Source organism: Hyla sarda, chromosome 4 (assembly GCF_029499605.1).
Source record: "Hyla sarda isolate aHylSar1 chromosome 4, aHylSar1.hap1, whole genome shotgun sequence".
Lineage (NCBI taxonomy): Eukaryota > Metazoa > Chordata > Amphibia > Anura > Hylidae > Hyla > Hyla sarda.
This window is the reverse complement of record NC_079192.1, coordinates 135973138-135990473: the sequence shown is the minus strand read 5'-3', so window position 1 is coordinate 135990473 and position 17336 is coordinate 135973138. Positions and strand designations below refer to the sequence as shown.

Genomic DNA, 17336 nt, shown 5'->3' with positions numbered 1-17336 from the left:
GCATTTATAAAATGAGAGAAGGGATTTGATCAGTTGCTTAATAACTTTTCATTTTGACATGTTTAGATAAATATCCCACTATATATGTGTTTGATTTTTTTAACTTGGAACTTGTTTTTAATTTATCTTGCAAATTTGCAGTATATAAAAAAGAAATATACAGAGTTCAATATAGATCCCAGTGACTTTAGCAGTGAAGCTGTAATCGATCTTGTTCAAGAACGTCCATCACTTTGGGACAAAGAGCACCCCAAACACTCCGACAACAATTACAATCGTAAAAAATGGGACCAAGTGTACATTGGATTATTTCCAGACTTCATGAACTATAGCTAAAAACTGCAGGAAGCAATCAGTTAGTATATTTTAACTTAAATTTAGACAACAATATCTCTATCTACCTATATATTTATGTCTATCTCTATGTATATCTCTAATATCTATCTATATCTCTAATCTCTATATTTATATTTATAATCTTTATCTATCTCTATTTATATCTCTAATAAACTATATCTCAAAAATAATATATATATCTCTAATCTCTCTCTCTCTCTCTATATATCTATATAATCTAGAGAGATATTTATTTTTTTCTCCTATGAAAATTTAGTGGAGTTGGTACAAAAGCATTTGAGATCAGTTCGTGACAGCTTCTTTAAGTTTCTCCGTGATCAAAACTTGCCAAGTGGCTCTGGGTCGAAAAAAAATCACATTATAAGCATGCAGACAGGTTGTCTTTCCTGCGTAAAGTACAGGAAGTTAGAGCGGAAGTTTGCATTTTATTGTATATTTACTAGGAGAATGAAAAAAATGTAGGGCTATGTGAAAACTGAAAAGTGATCAGATTGTTTGCTATGGCCATCTGTGCACAGCTGCAGGTCTTTATGTCTTCTTTAGTCTCTGAACCTAAAAGAGCCGTCAGCCTATTGCTGTTCACAGCCTTGGCTGGTGATAGGCTGATGGCTCATAAATAATTAATTTATTTTCAACACATATCTCCTTTTAAAACCAAGAACAATTTTTTTAAGCAAATTTTTTACCATGTAGTATAATCAACATTTATTATTTATTATAAATAGGACAACTTCAAGCACCACACCGCTACCAACATCGCCACCAGAAGTACAGGAAGTTGTTGAGGTACCAAGAACAGAAGAAGAATCTGGAACACATCATCAAGAATATATATCTAGTGGCATTAGATATAAACTTTCTCAGAGACATTCTTCCAAAAAAAAATAGAGAGTCCTCTCATAGAGAGAACCTTATTCTTGAAGCAATTCAGAAACTAGAGGATTTCTGCACATCAAAGTTTCTACACATTGATGTGCGCCTTCTCCACCTAGAGGGTATAGTAACTGGCCCAGCCACGAGTCCTAATAGGGACTTTCTTATGACCCTTGTCCCATCTATGGACCGAATGTCAGAGGAACAAATTGCAAATTATAAGGTGCGAATAATTCGCATGACCCAAGAAATTTTGAACCCTCCACAAACTCAGATGTATCCTCCACCTTCACCTTCGGTTCAACAAGCCAGACCCAGAAGCTACCCTAGCACATACACTCAAGTGCATTATGATGAAACTTTTGAGGTTGAGGAGGGTCAAGTCTATAGGAGAATGCAGCTTGTTTTTTTGGTGTTTATTTACCATACAGTGTTTGTATAGTTTTTATACCTTCAGTGTTTGTATATTTTGATACCTTGGTTTATACCTTCATGTGTACTGACAAGACACATTTGTAAAGTTTTTTTAAGTTTTATAAAAGCAAAAATAAAGTTTTACAAACAATAATTTGCCTCTTTTTTTAAATATAAAAAAAAAAAAAAAAAGCTGCATGTTGATTGCGGGCTCCCTTGATTGAAGTCCAATGTATCTGTAAAGATACATTTTACAATATTTATTATTTTGAATTATTTCAAACCACAAAAACATACAAAAAGGTGAGTCCTTACCTAAACATCATCTTGCCATGATACAGCTCCTAGCGGTGAATTGAAGAAGCGCTCAAAATGGTCACGGATCTGTATCACAGTGACAGATGTCCGATGAGGATTTGTCTGTAAGCCTATCAGGGGAGACTCATCCACTTCTTCCATATTAAATGATGCTGGCTCTGTATTTATTAAGAAATTGTGCAGTACCACACATGCCTTGATGACACGATCCACATTTTCAGGCTTCATTAGCATTGTGGTGATTAGAACCCTCCATTTACTAGTTAATATTCCAAATGTACACTCTATATATCTTCTTGCTCGTGTGAGATGATAATTGAAGATACGCCGTCCCGGATTCAGCCTCCTCCCAGAATAAGGCTTCAGGAGATTGGTGCACATTTGCAATGCCTCATCAGCCACAATGACATGGGGAAGAGGAGGTCCTTGTGTACCTGGGAGTGGTTTTTGCTCAGGTATGTTGAAATTACCGCTGTACAATGCCTTTCCCAAGTTTGACTCCTTGAATACGCGTGAGTTATTATTCTGACAAAACGCACCAATATCTACTGCCAGAAATTTGTAGGAGGTGTCACAGATGGCCATTAAGATAATCTAAAAAACATTTTTGTAGTTATAGAACAAGGACCCACTACTGGATGGCTTCCTTATCCTAACATGCTTTCCATCCTGGGCCCCAATACAATTAGGAAAATTGGCATTAAGCCAAAAACCTTCAGCTGCAGCTAGCCAAGTATTCATTGTAGGCTGTGGAAGATGCTGAGTAGAGATGAGCAAACTTGCAGTAAATTCGATTCGTCACGAACTTCTCGGCTCGGCAGTTGATGGCTTTCCCTTAATAAATTAGTTCAGCTTTCCGGTGGGCTGGAAAAGGTGGATACAGTCCAAGGAGACTCTTTCCTAGGAATGTATCCACCTTTTCCAGCCCACCGGAGCACCTGAAGGCTGAACTAATTTACGCAGGAAAAGTCATCAACTGCCGAGCCGAGAAGTTCGTGACGAATCGAATTTACTGTAAGTTTGCTCATCTCTAATGCTGAGGCTGTAGTTTGCTCCATAACACTTCACATGTTTCAGCAACAATGGTACAGATGGTAGACTTGCCCATACGAAACTGGAAATGGAGTGATTGGAATGACTCTCCACTTGCCAGAAATCTATAAAAATAAAGAATAAAAAATTAAGCAATTATCAGATAAAAAAATATACACATTATTAAATATAGCAAGCAATAAACCACAAACATGTTGAAAGAAAGAAACATAGCAAATTAAATAGATGGTTGTGTCTGTGTAGATTCTAACCAATTAAATAGATGGTTGTGTCTGTGTAGATTCTAACCACCTACCTTTTTTTTTTTTTTTTTTTTTTTTTTTTTTTTTTACACAGAACATGCTAAAACACAGAAATTAAACTACTATTCAAATTAATATCTACCTCTATCCTTCAATAAAGGTTGACAATTTTCTATATCTGTACCAAGGTAAAGTTGCCCATAGCAACGAAGCAAATTGCATCTTAAACGTCTACTGCAAATGAAAAAAGCTAAAAAAAATATTGGTTGTCATGAGCAACTGGGCTACTTCAACTCTGCACAGGTTTGGATCAATCTTCAAATATATGTGTGCATTTAAACTACAAACAAAAGTGAATTTGGCACTATGTCAATTAAAGAACATGGTACACAGACAGAATTGCATATGGGCAGATGCAACACTTTCCAGAAACAAAAGAGCAGTGCATGGTTACTAGAGATGAGCGAATTTACAGTAAATTCGATTAGTCACGAATTTCTCGGCTCGGCAGTTGATGACTTATTCTGCATAAATGAGTTCAGCTTTCAGGTGCTCCCGTGGGCTGGAAAAGGTGGATACAGTCCTAGGAGACTCTTTCCTAGGACTGTATCCACCTTTTCCAGCCCACCGTAGCACCTGAAAGCTGGACTAATTTATGCAGGAAAAGTCATCAACTGCCGAGCCAAGAAGTTCGTGACGAATCGAATTTACTGTAAATTCGCTCATCTCTAATGGTTACTACAGACCATGCAGCTCATGGTAAGTATAAATCTCAGCATTCCCACACATAACTCATAGCTACTTCAATACAATTTCCATATCCCTGACCATGCAATCCCTAATCTGCCAGCCAGTAATTAAACAGCTGATGGAGTATGTTAAATTACTATAAAAAACAATGGAAATATTTATATAATCTTACCTCAGGGTGACCACCAGCCGCTGTTCAGGGGATACACCAAGGCGAGACCGTGTATCCTGCTGCAGAATGTCCTCTCAAACCAGATCTAACAGGAGGTCAAAACTGGAAGGGGCCATCCGCAGATAATCATGGAACTTGTCCGGATATATACGTAACTGGACAAAAAGTGAATCAAAAGCACTAAGCCTAGGCTGAATGGCATTCACCGGGTGCACCCAAAACCTACGTGAAAATCGCCTCCACATAAGCTCCCTCTGACGCTCCCGCAGCTGTAACAGCTTTAGGTGTAAAATGGGCACAATAGGCATGGTTAAATCACTGAAAATACACACCGAATCACTAGTTCAAAAAATAACCTGCTCTCTCTCTCCAACCTAGCAAGGCAAGGCTAGTTGGCAAACCCCTCCTACTTCCCTTGAAATTTCAATAGAACAATTGAAACTTTATTGAAATTTTTAAGAAAACAACAATTTTTCCATTTAAAAAACTTATACAACCGTATGTAACCGGACTACTAATTTGTAACCGTTTACTGTTTCAAACTGTATACGGTTGATTTTTGAGGCATACGGTTGAGTACGATTGGGTCCGTTTTTTAGAATACGTTTTTTTTTTTAAATAACCGTATACAAAAACTGTATAGAAAATCGTGATGTGAACCCGCCCTAAGGGAGATTCCACTCCCAAGTCCATACTCCGTTCGAGGTCCTGTAAGAGACATGGAAAAAAACGCAACAGCAACCGCAAAGTAAGCTTTTCTGATGCAGAAACCACTCAGGATGTCTCCTCGTCCAATGAGAGTATTGCCTCAATTCTAGCTACACCTAGTCAAAGTGATTCTGAGCTGCCGGGGTTTCTGCGCCACAGGAGGAAAACTGGACGGAAACACAGGAGACAAAGGATATGCTCTATGCTCCCCGAGTTTCGAACAAGTGAGTTACTCTGTCATTAATTTGACCCCCTTCATTTTGTCTGCCCCCCGAAATTACTGCACTAAGTCGAGGACTTAATTTTGTTCTTTCATGTGACTTTGACCTTTTTTCTACTCTACTAGATATCAATAGGTGGGCCAGGAAAGTCACGCTGAAGAGACAATTCAGTCTGATGGAGCCCCATAACCCATTTATTGAGTCAGTAAAGTGGATTGGACGCTATATTGATGATTTGGTAATAATTTGGAGGGATACAGAGCCGAGGTTCTGGGATTTTGTAGAATACATAAATAATAATAATTTGAACCTAAAATTTACGGCTTCTTTCTCTTGTTCAAACATACCATTTCTAGATGTCAGGTTCAATCATGAGGGTACACAGATTATTTCATCACCAAGAAGTTGCAGGGAATACAATATTGCAGGCGACATCGAGTCACCCTCGCCATGTGGTAGAAAATCTTCCATATGGCGAATGGTGCCGATTGCACCGCAATTGTACACGTATAGAAGAATATGAGGTGGGATCCAAAAAATTACACAATAGATTGAAAGAAAGAGGTTTTTCTAATAGCAACCTCCTTACAGCTGACTGTCCCCCAGTGTATTTTCTAACAAATCAAATTTGAATACTACGTGGCTTCACACTCCAGGTAACTGGAAGTGCGGTCATAATACGTGTCTAACATGTAAATACATGCATGTGTCCAGGGATTTCAGATCTTACTACGATAATAAAGTTTACAATATAAAAGAGTATATTAATTGTAATTCTAAGTACGTTGTCTATCTGGCCTCCTGTGACACATGCAGGTGTCAATATGTGGGTTGTACCACAACACCACTAAAAGTTAGAATTAGAAGATATCAGACTGCACTAACAATCAGTTCAATGTTTCAGCCCTGACGAGGCATTTTAGGGAACAACATCAAGGTAATACTAATTCCCTTAGGGTAACAGGGATTGAGAGAGGGTGAAGAGACCCATATGAGGAGGAGATCACAGACATACCCTTTTGAATAGGGAATCATTTTGTATTTTTCTTTTGGGGACCAGACAGCCAAATGGCTTAAATCTACGTCAGGATCTTATCCTTACGTATTGAATCCTAGTGTTATAGCCAATAAATCCAATATTTTCTTTATGTGATCGGATTTTTTGCAATTTGTTTTATATATGAAGAACGATTTACTATGCAATATTTATTCCCCTATTTTTAGTCGTTTGTTGTTCCCCCTGTTTGTGTTAGTCATGAATGAAAGTCAGACCACATTGTAATAGCCTGTAATCCAGTTTTGGAATGTGTTCAAGAATCCATTCCGCATTTTGTATTTTACTTGAAACTAAAATCACATGACCAATGTGTGTGTTATAAAATGTTTGAAATTTTAATGTTTCTTATGCCATGACTAAGAGCTAACGCCCGAAACGTGTGGGCTGTTGTCCTGTATCCTGCATCCAGATTTTATGCCTTAATAAACCTAATAGCATCGGACACAGTGTGCTGGACTTTCCTGTTTGTAGTGTTGGCCACTGGGTTACTTTCATCGGGGGTGCCTGGCCTCGCCTGGCAGCATCTCTGCCGCCTTCTGGGGGACTTATCAGTGCTAGATGATAAGAAGGATGAGGAAGAACACAGAAAAGTAGGATCTTTCTCGTCCTCACTGGCAGATGTGGAATCGGAGGCAAGTAAAGAGTACGCCTTCTCTGCCGGGCATTTTTTTTTTTTTTACACACCCCTACCTTTCACTAACAGAAAAACTCACCCTGACTACAGGTGGCAGCAGGCCCTGAGGGGCACAGATCTTGACAGAGGGGGGGGGGTCCCTGGCTTCTTCTATCAGCTCTGCCCGTTGACTGAGCTTGGTGGGAGAACTGAGAGAAGGTGACATTAACCCCTCCTCTGCCAGCTGCTATTGGTCGGACCAATAGCAGCGCTCCCGTGGAGGGGGGTGATGGGATTGCCACATCCCCCCAGCAACAGGAAGTGATTGGCGGTGTATAGGTGTAAGGTGATCATCTTCTAATTCTGGGTCATTGGGTAACACCCAATGACCCAGAATTAGAAGGTAATTACCTTACGGAATAGCCGCAGATCGCCATTGTGAATTCACCAGCAATCTTCGACATGGTCTCAGGGCCCCCCTTGGCGTTGTCACAGGATGCCTGCTGAATGATTTCAGCAGGCATCCTAGTCCAATCCCCACCCCGGTGCACGGCGGGGACAGAAATTCCCATGGGCGAACGCGACAAATCGCAAGTGAATTCATACTTGCGATTTGCGCAATTACGGGACATTACGTTTCTATGGTGACCCGGAATATAAGGGAGATCGCAGTTGTCTAAGACACCTACGATCCCCCTGAAGGGATAGGAGCGAGGTGGCAGGAGTGCCACCCCTCCTAGCCCTGCTATTGGTCGCCAGAAGCAACGAACAATGGCAGATCAGGGGCAGGGGGGTTAACTTTCATTTTCCCCGTCCTGCCCACCCACAATAGGCGGGGCAGGACAGGGAAACTGACGGGCACCGAAGATCCACTTTCCGATCTGGAGGCAGCGGGCGACGGAAATCGGCGGGCGACGATGTCATGCGGCTGGATCCTGCGGAAGCTGGTAAGTTGCCTAGCAACATCTGGAGGGTACAGTTTGAGACCACTATACAGTGGTGTCTAACTGTAGCCCTCCAGATGTTTCAAAACTACAACTTCCAGCATGCCCAGACAGCTGTTTGGGCATGCTGGAATATGTAGTTTTGCAACAGCTGGAGGGCTACAGTTTGAGACCACTAAACTGTATCCCTCCAGACCTTGCAAAACTACAACTCCTAGCATGCCCAAACAGCTGTTTGCTGTCTGTGGATGCTGGGATTTGTAGTTTTGCAACATCTGGAGGGCCACAGTTTGGAGATCACTTTGCAGTGTTCTCTAAAACTGTAGCCCTCCAGATGTTGCAAAACTGAAAATCACAGCATGCCCAAACTGTCTTGGCATGCTGGGAGTTGTAGTTGCGTACCTCCAGCTGTTGCATAACTACATCTCCTTGTAGTTTTGCAACAGCTGGAGGCACACTGGTAACAGAACCTAACTGAAGGTTTTCCAACCAGTGTGCCTCCAGCTGTTGCAAAAGTACAACTCCCAGCATGCACGGTCTGTCAGTACATGCTGGGAGTTGTAGTTTTGAAACAGCTGGAGGTTTGCCCCCCCCCCCCCCCCATGTGAACGTACAGGGTACATTCACACAGGCAGGTTTACAGTAAGTTACCTGCTGCAAGTTTGGGCTGCGGCAAATTTTTGGCCGCAGCGCAAACTCCTAGCGGGAAAATCACCGTAAATGCCAGTGCGAATGTACCCTAAAAACCCTACACTACACTAACACATAATAAAGGGTAAAACACTACATATACACCCCCTTACACTGTCCCCCCCAATAAAAATTGAAAACGTATTGTATGGCAGTGTTTCCAAAACGGAGCCTCCAGCTGTTGCAAAACAACAACTCCCAGCATTACCGGACAGCCACTGACTGTCCAGGCATTTTGGGAGTTTAGCAACAGCTGGAGGCACCCTGTTTGGGAATCACTGGCGTAGAATACCCCTATGTAATCCCTAATTTAGTCCTCAAATGTGCATGGAGCTCTCTCACTTCGGAGCCCTGTCGTATTTCAAGGAAACAGTTTAGGGCCACATATGGGGTATTTCCGTTCTCGGGAGAAATTGCACTACAAATTATTTTTTTTTTTCTCCTTTTACCCCTTATGAAAAGGAAAAGTTGGGGGCTACACCAGCTTGTTAGTGTAAAAAAAAAAATGTTTACACTAACATGCTGGTGTTGCCCCATACTTTTTATTTTCACAAGCGTTAAAAGGAAAAAAAGACCCCCAAAATTTGTAACGCAAATACCACATAGGTGGGCGTAAAATGCTCTGCGGATGCATAACAAGGCTCAGGAGTGAGTGTGCACTGTGTACATTTGAGGCCTAAATTGGTGATTTGCACAGGGGGCTGATTTTACAGCGGTTCTGCCATTAACGCAAAAAAATAAATACCCACATGTGACCCCATTTTGAAAACTACACCCCTCATGGAATGTAACAAAGGGTATAGAGAGCCTTAACACCCCACAGGTGTTTAATGAAAATTCTTCAAAGTTGGATGGAAAAATGAAAAAAAAATTTTTTTTTTACTAAAATGCTGGTGTTACCCTAAATTTTTCATTTTCACAAGGGAAAAGAGGAAAAAAGCCTCCCAAAATTTGTAACCCCATTGATTCTGAGTATGAACATACCCCATGTGTGGATGTAAAGTGCTCTGCGGGCGAACTACAATGCTCAGAAGAGAAGGAGCGCCATTGGGCTTTTGGAGAGAAAATTTGTCCGGAATTGAAGACCACTTGTGTTTACAAAGCCCCCATAGTGCAAGAACAATGGACCCCCCCCATGTGACCCCATTTTGGAAACTACACCCCTCATGTAATGTAATAAGGGGTACAGTGAGCATTTACGCCCCACAGGTGTCTGACAGATTTTTGGAACAGTGGTCAGTGAAAATGAAAAATTTAATTTTTCATTTGCACAGCCCACTGTTCCAAAGATCTGTCAAACGCCAGTGGGTTGTAAATACTCACTGCACCCCTTATTAAATTCTGTGAGGGGTGTAGTTTCCAAAATAGAGTCACATGTGGGGGGGTCCACTCTTCTGGCCAATAGCAGCCAGCAGGGGAGGGGTTAACAGCCCCTTCTCGCGGCTCTGCTAGCCCACTGAGTTCAGTCAGCAGGCAGAGCTGCGAGAAGGAGCCAGGGACCTCCCCCCCCCCCTCTGTGAAGATTGGAGCCCCTCAGAAAAGAAGACACCTTGTTAGAGCAGGGAAAGAATACAGCAAAGGTACAGGTAGGGTTAAAAGTATAAAAAAGTGTAAAAAATAAAACTAATAATTTGCACCCCCCCCCCCCCCCTGACCCCCTAATAGGTCCTAAAGGGTCTGCCGCAATTTTTTTTAGCGTGACCCGTTGGCTCCCCCCCAACAATTTTTTGTTGGCCGCAGCACTTCCCCCCCCCCAATACAGTTACAGCAAGCACACACTACATACTCCGCCCCACCCACCACCGTAGAAAAAAGGCGATGGCTGGCCGGGCATTTTAGGCGGCGGAGGTATATGCTTTAATTGCCTCCAACTTCTAATCTGTCAGTGAGGACAAGAAAGATCCTACATTCCTGTGTTATTCCTCATTCTCCTCATGATCTAGTACTGATGATGAATCCCCTGTATGGCGGTGGAGACGCCGCCAGGCGAGGCCACCCCCCCCCATGATAGTGGCCCAGTGGCCGCTCATACTAGGAGACGCTCATACTAGGAGTCACCGGAGCCCCGTTCCGGTGAACCTGTCCAGACTCCCAGAGGCTTATCAGCCATGGATTCCTGAGTTTGTTGGCAACTCAGGAATCCTGATTGACAATTCTGGATTCACTGAAATTTACTATTTTAGTTATTTTTTCAGTGACCGATTTGTCAATCTAACGGTGGAGCAGCCGAATCTGTACGCCCAGTTGTTCATCGCCCACCACCCAGATTCAGTTTTGGCCAGGCCCAATGAATGGTACGCCATCAATGCAGCCGAAATGAGGACATTTTGGGGCCTCGTGCTGCACATGAGCCCAGTCAAAAAGCCCAGTCTCAGACAGTACTAGAGCGGGTACATCCTATACCAGACCCCGCTTTACAGTATGGTCATGACACGGAGGCAATTCGAGGCCATTCGGAATTGCCTCCATTATGCAGATAATGCGGCATGTCCACCCTGAAGTGATCCCACCCATGACCGGCTTTACAAAAGTGAGGCCGGCCATCGATCACTTTGGGGCCAAATTTTTGGAGGCCTACATACCCCTCAAGGAGCTCTCGTTAGAGGAGTCTCATCAGTTTTAAGGGGAGACTCATCTTCCCTCAGTATCTTCCCCCAGGTGCGGTATTGAGTGAAGCTCTACAAACTTTGTGAGTGTACCTCCGGGTACACTTACAAGTTTAGAGTATATGAGGGACGAGATTCCCGTATTGAACCCCCAGAATGTTCCCTCAATCTGGGTGTTAGCGGGAAAATCGTTTGGGACCTTGTACACCCATTGCTGGATAAGGGTTACCACCTTTACGTGGACAACTTTTATACCAGCATCCCTCTGTTCACATCTCTTGCCGCCAGATCCACGTCTGCTTGTGGGACCATGTGGAAGAACCAGAGAGGCCTCCCTCTAAATTTGATCCAGACACCTATGCCCAAGGGTGAGTTCCGTGCCCTTACCCATGAAAACCTGTTGCTGGTCAGGTATAAGGATAAGAGGGATGTCCTTATTCTGACCACAATTCATGGTAACGGCAGCTCACCTGTCCCTGTGCGAGGTACCACAACAATGGTCCTCAAGACAGATTGTATTCTGGACTACAATCGGTATATGGGTGAAGTTGATCCCTCCGATCAAGTCGTCAAGCCATACATGGCCATGTGGAAAACACAGGTATGGTAAAAAAAAAGTTGCGGTCTACTTGGTACAGGTTGCCATGTACAACTCTTTTGTACTGTCCCAGTACGCTGGCAACAAAGGGACACACCTTCAGTTCCAAGAAGAAGTCCTAAAGGTCCTGATCTTTGGGGACCAGGAAAGAGCAGGACAGACTTCCCAAGGAGCTGAAGTTATAGGGGCCAGGATCTTCCCAGGCCAACACTTTCCAGGTGCGGTCCCCCACACTGCAAAGAAGGGACAATCCCAGAAAAAATGCAGATTGTGTAACAGGAGGGGTATACAGAAGTACACCACCACTCAGTGCGACACTAGTCCAGAACATCTGGGCCTCTTAAAAACTGCTTCATGGAGTATCACACTTCCATGCAGTACTAAATTGTACCTTTTTATTTTAATTTTCCATAATTTGATCCCAATGTACCAGAGTACATTCCAAGTTTTAACCCCATAAACCACTAAATTGCCCAAAAAACTCTTATAAAAAAAAAAAAAAACCTGATAAGACCTCTGGGGGTATTTTTTTCTCTGGGTCATGGATCACTGAGTCACTATCATCGGGGACTTTATGTTGCCTCAAATGCGCAGCGCTCTTTTTCCACCTGAGCGGGGTGCGTATTTGAGGCAACAGGTTAGGGGCGGCCACACACATCACATTCCCAGAATGATGATTCAGAGCATAGGGTTTAGGGTGGGCATATTTTTTAGTTTTGGCTATGCTCTGGGTCATTATTCTGGGAACATAACCTGTTTTATAATTTTATGTCCCACTGTACCCCTTGCTAGTTATTTACCCCATGTAACGCTCCTTGGGGGGGGGGGGGGGGTTCCGTTGTTCTGGCTCCATAGGCAGCTATGCAGAAGCTCAGGGCCCCTGACTGCGCTCCTGCGAGACCGGTGTGCACGCTGTTTACGACCAGATATGAGGTATGTCCTTATTCCAAAGAATTGTATTTACAAATTTACAGTGACATTTTCTCCTTTTACCACTTGAGAAAATGAAAAATTTGGGGTAACCCCAGCATTTTAGTGAAAAAAAAAAACACTAATTTTTCATTTTCACATCCTACTTTAATGACCAATTATCAAACACCTGTGGGGTTTGAAGACTCACTGTACCCTTGTTACATTCCTTGAGGGGTGTAGTTTCTAAAATAGTATGCCATGTGTTTTTTTTTGCTGTCCTGGCACCATAGGGGCTTGCTAAATGCAACATGCCGCCCCCCCCCCCCCCCATTTTAGCAAAATTTGCAAATGTGACTCCTTCTCTTCTGAGCATTGTTGTGCGCCTGCAGTGCACTTGACGTCCACACATGGGGTATTTACATACTCAGAAGAGATGTGGTTACAAAGTTTTGGGGGCATTTTCTCCTATTACCCCTTGTAAAAATTTAAAATCTTGGGAAAAACCAGCATTTTTGTAAAAAAGTATATCCAAAGTCGTCAAACACCTGTGGGGTGTTAAGGCTCACTGTATCCCTTACATTCCTTGAGGAGTCTATTCCAAAATAGTATGCCATGTGGGGTTTTTTTTTTTTTTTTTTTGCTGTTCTGCCACCATAGGGGCTTCCTAAATGGGACATGACCCCAAAACCCATTTCAGAAAAATTTGCTTTCCAAAACCCAAATGTGACTCCTTCTCTTCTGAGCATTGGAGTGCACCCGCAGTGCACTTGACGTCCACACATGGGGTATTTTCATACTCAGAAGAGATGGGGTTACAAATTTTGGGGGGCGTTTTCTCCTATTAACTCTTATAAAAATGTAAAATTTGGGGGAAAAAAGGCATTTTATTGAAAAAAATATATAAATTAATTTACACATCCAACTTTAACGAAAAAACGTCAAACACCTGTGGGGTGTTAAGGCTCACTGTACACCTTTTCACGTTCCTTGAGGGGTGTAGTTTCCAAAAAAGTATGCCATGTGTTTTTTTTTTTTTTTTTTTGCTGTCCTGGCACCATAGGGGCTTCCTAAATGGGACATGCCCCCCAAAAACCATTTCAGCAAAATTTGCTTTCCAAAAGCAAAACGTGACTCCTTCCCTTCTGAGCCCTCTACTGCGCCCGCTGAACACTTTTTTTTTTACTCAACATTTCTTTATTGAAAAAATGTATCATTTACATTTTAATAAATAACATTTTATACATTGAATTTCAAGATTTAATCTTTTTTCCCACCCCCCTCCCCTGCCCTCACCTTTCTCCCCCATGACATATCTCCCCTTGCTGGGTGGGCGGCAGGCAGAGGGACAACACCTTCCCATTCTATTACTATTTCCATTCTACTATATCAATTCATTTTCTTTTCTCTTTCCTTTCCCTTCCCTTTCTCTCTCTCTTTTCTTTCCTTTTTTTTCCCCATTTTAGATTTTTGGTATCTTCCCAATTATTTCTACCCGCCTTTATTCTTGTGTCCCCCTGATTCCCGTCCCCCTCACATAATAATAATGAAATAAAAAAAATTATTAAAAAACACACTAAAAAAAAAAAAAAAAAAAAAAGACCTAATTTCCTTCTTTTAACCATATAACCTTCCTGTCACCTCCCTCCACTCCCATACCTCTGGTTTAGTTGGGGCCAGCCATCTCCTGATTATTAATATAGCATAAACGAGCATCGTCAGTAGTTCCTCTCTTTCTTTTGTTGTTTTATTTACTTTTCTATCATCAGCCAAGATAATCAAAGCTATATCATCTTTTATCCCATATTTTATTTTTCTCTCGATATCATCAATTATTGACACCCAATATTCTTGTATTTTTTCACATTCCCATATAATATGCAGGAATCCCGTGTTTTCCATTTTACATCTTGGACAGTTGCCATTTTCCCTCCTACCAATCCTGAAGAGGAATTTTGGTGTATAATAAATTCTGTATACTATGTTCCATTGTATCAGTTGATGGTCTAAGCTTGGGAAAATTCTTTTTATATTCCTGAATACATTCATCCAACCGCATTTGTTTCTCTCACCTAACTCTTCGTCCCATTGCTGGAATCATTTATGTTTTAAGTTATTTTCTTTATTTTTCATTATTTCGGTAAAAATTACTGCCATAACTTTCTTTACTATTTTTCCCTCCTCCATTTTTCTTATTGTCACGATGCCGGCTGGCAGGAGGTGGATCCTCTGTGCCAGAGAGGGATAGCGAGGACCGTGCTAGTGGACCGGTTCTAAGACACTACTGGTATTCACCAGAGCCCGCCGCAAAGCGGGATGGTCTTGCTGCGGCGGTAGTGACCAGGTCGTATCCACTAGCAACGGCTCACCTCTCTGGCTGCTGAAGATAGGCGAGGTACAAGGGAGTAGGCAGAAGCAAAGTCGGACGTAGCAGAAGGTCGGGGGCAGGCGGCAAGGTTCGTAGTCAGGGGAGATAGCAGAAGTTCTGGTACACAGGCTTTAAACACACAAAACGCTTTCACTAGGCACAAGGGCAACAAGATCCGGCAAGGAAGTGCATGGGAGGAGGATAGATATAGTCAGGGACCAGGTGGAAGCCAATTAAGCTAATTGGGCCAGGCACCAATCAATGGTGCACTGGCCCTTTAAGTCTCAGGGAGCTGGCGCGCGCGCGCCCTAGAGAGCGGAGCCGCGCGCGCCAGCACATGACAGCAGGGGACGGGAACGGGTAAGTGACCTGGGATGCGATTCGCGAGCGGGCGCGTCCCGCTGTGCGAATCGCATCCCCAACGGCCATGACAGAGCAGCGCTCCCGGTCAGCGGGACTGACCGGGGAGCTGCAGGGAGAAAGACGCCGTGAGCGCTCCGGGGAGGAGCGGGGACCCGGAGCGCTAGGCGTAACAGTACCCCCCCCCTTAGGTCTCCCCTTCTCTTTATCCGGTAACTGCCTCCCCTGGGATGAGGACACCGGGAAAGGATGGAGGGATTCCTCAACGGCAGGCAGAACAGCAGGAGTAGGAATGGGGAGAGAGGGCAGAGGGCGAGACCTGGCACGGGGCAGTGTGACACCAGGACGAGGGCCATGCGGGGACACAGGGGCTTGCCTGATGGGACTGGGAGGGGGGGAGAGGCATTTCCTGTGGCAGGCAGAGTCCTTAATGACCTTAGGGGGACCGGATACAGGAGGAACCACAGGGTCACGGCAGGGAGTACTGGGAACCGGTTGAAGGCAGTCCTTGGAACAAGAGGGGCCCCAACTCTTGATCTCCCCAGTGGACCAATCCAGGGTTGGGGAATGGTGTTGAAGCCAGGGTAGTCCAAGGAGAACTTCAGAAGTGCAATTAGGAAGGACCAAAAATACAATTTCCTCGTGATGAGGTCCGATGCACATTAGGAGGGGCTCCGTGCGGAAACGCACGGTGCAATCCAACCTGGCTCCGTTGACCGCGGAAACGTGGAGTGGCTTGACAAGACGGGTCACCGGAATGCGGAATTTATTCACTAAGGACTCCCGAATAAAATTCCCAGAAGCTCCAGAGTCCAGGCAGGCCACGGCTGAGAGGGAAGAGCTGGCTGAAGTAGAAATCCGAACAGGCACCGTGAGACGTGGAGAAGCCGACTTAGCATCAAGAGATGCCACACCCACGAGAGCTGGGTGCGAGCGTGCGTTTCCCAGACGTGGAGGACGGATTGGGCAATCCACCAAAAAATGTTCAGTACTGGCACAGTACAGACAAAGATTCTCTTCCTTACGGCGATTCCTCTCTTCCAGGGTCAGGCGAGACCGATCCACTTGCATGGCCTCCTCGGCGGGAGACCTAGGCGCAGATTGCAATGGAGACTGTGGGAGAGGTGTCCAGAGATCTAAGTCTTTTTCCTGGCGGAGCTCTTGATGCCTCTCAGAAAAACGCATGTCAATGCGAGTGGCTAGATGAATGAGTTCATGCAGGTTAGCAGGAGTTTCTCGTGCGGCCAGAACATCTTTAATGTTGCTGGATAGGCCTTTTTTAAAGGTCGCGCAGAGGGCCTCATTATTCCAGGATAGTTCAGAAGCAAGAGTACGGAATTGTATGGCGTACTCGCCAACGGAAGAATTACCCTGGACCAGGTTCAGCAGGGCAGTCTCAGCAGAAGAGGCTCGGGCAGGTTCCTCAAAGACACTTCGGATTTCCGAGAAGAAGGAGTGTACAGAGGCAGTGACGGGGTCATTGCGGTCCCAGAGCGGTGTGGCCCATGACAGGGCTTTTCCAGACAGAAGGCTGACTACGAAAGCCACCTTAGACCTTTCAGTAGGAAACTGGTCCGACATCATCTCCAAGTGCAGGGAACATTGCGAAAGAAAGCCACGGCAAAACTTAGAGTCCCCATTAAATTTGTCCGGCAAGGACAGGCGGAGGCTAGGAGTGGCCACTCGCTGCGGAAGGGGTGCAGGAGCTGGCGGAGGAGATGGTTGTTGCTGCTGTAGCTGTGACTGTACTTGCTGTAGTTGTGACTGGAGTTGCTGTGTCATGGTGGTCAAGTACGACAGCTGGTGATCTTGTTGGGCGATCTGACGAGCTTGCTGGGCGACCAGCGTAGGGAGGTCAGCGACAACTGGCAGAGGAACTTCAGCGGGATCCATGGCCGGATCTACTGTCACGATGCCGGCTGGCAGGAGGTGGATCCTCTGTGCCAGAGAGGGATAGCGAGGACCGTGCTAGTGGACCGGTTCTAAGACACTACTGGTATTCACCAGAGCCCGCCGCAAAGCGGGATGGTCTTGCTGCGGCGGTAGTGACCAGGTCGTATCCACTAGCAACGGCTCACCTCTC

At 44.3% G+C, this 17336-nt stretch overlaps 1 protein-coding gene and 2 long non-coding RNA genes across 18 annotated transcripts in view; 1 reads left to right on the top strand and 2 right to left on the bottom strand.

Moving 5' to 3' along the window:
- LOC130368502 (uncharacterized) overlaps positions 1–1783 on the top strand; it is a 4255-nt gene extending 2472 nt beyond the window's left edge. The window contains exon 5 of one of the 2 annotated variants that reach the window (XR_008892489.1): positions 1083–1783. This is a non-coding gene — a long non-coding RNA (uncharacterized LOC130368502). Of the gene's footprint in view, positions 1–141; positions 518–1082 lie in introns of those variants that run through there. The other variant, XR_008892488.1, reaches the window with a different exon arrangement.
- Positions 1–17336, bottom strand: part of FAM227B (family with sequence similarity 227 member B) — a 266903-nt gene that overhangs the window by 155560 nt on the left and 94007 nt on the right. The window lies entirely within an intron of this gene.
- On the bottom strand, positions 1821–2754 carry LOC130368503 (uncharacterized). The gene is made up of 2 exons (XR_008892490.1): positions 1960–2754; positions 1821–1880 (listed from the first exon to the last, which is right to left on the bottom strand). It is a non-coding gene; the product is annotated as an uncharacterized LOC130368503 (long non-coding RNA).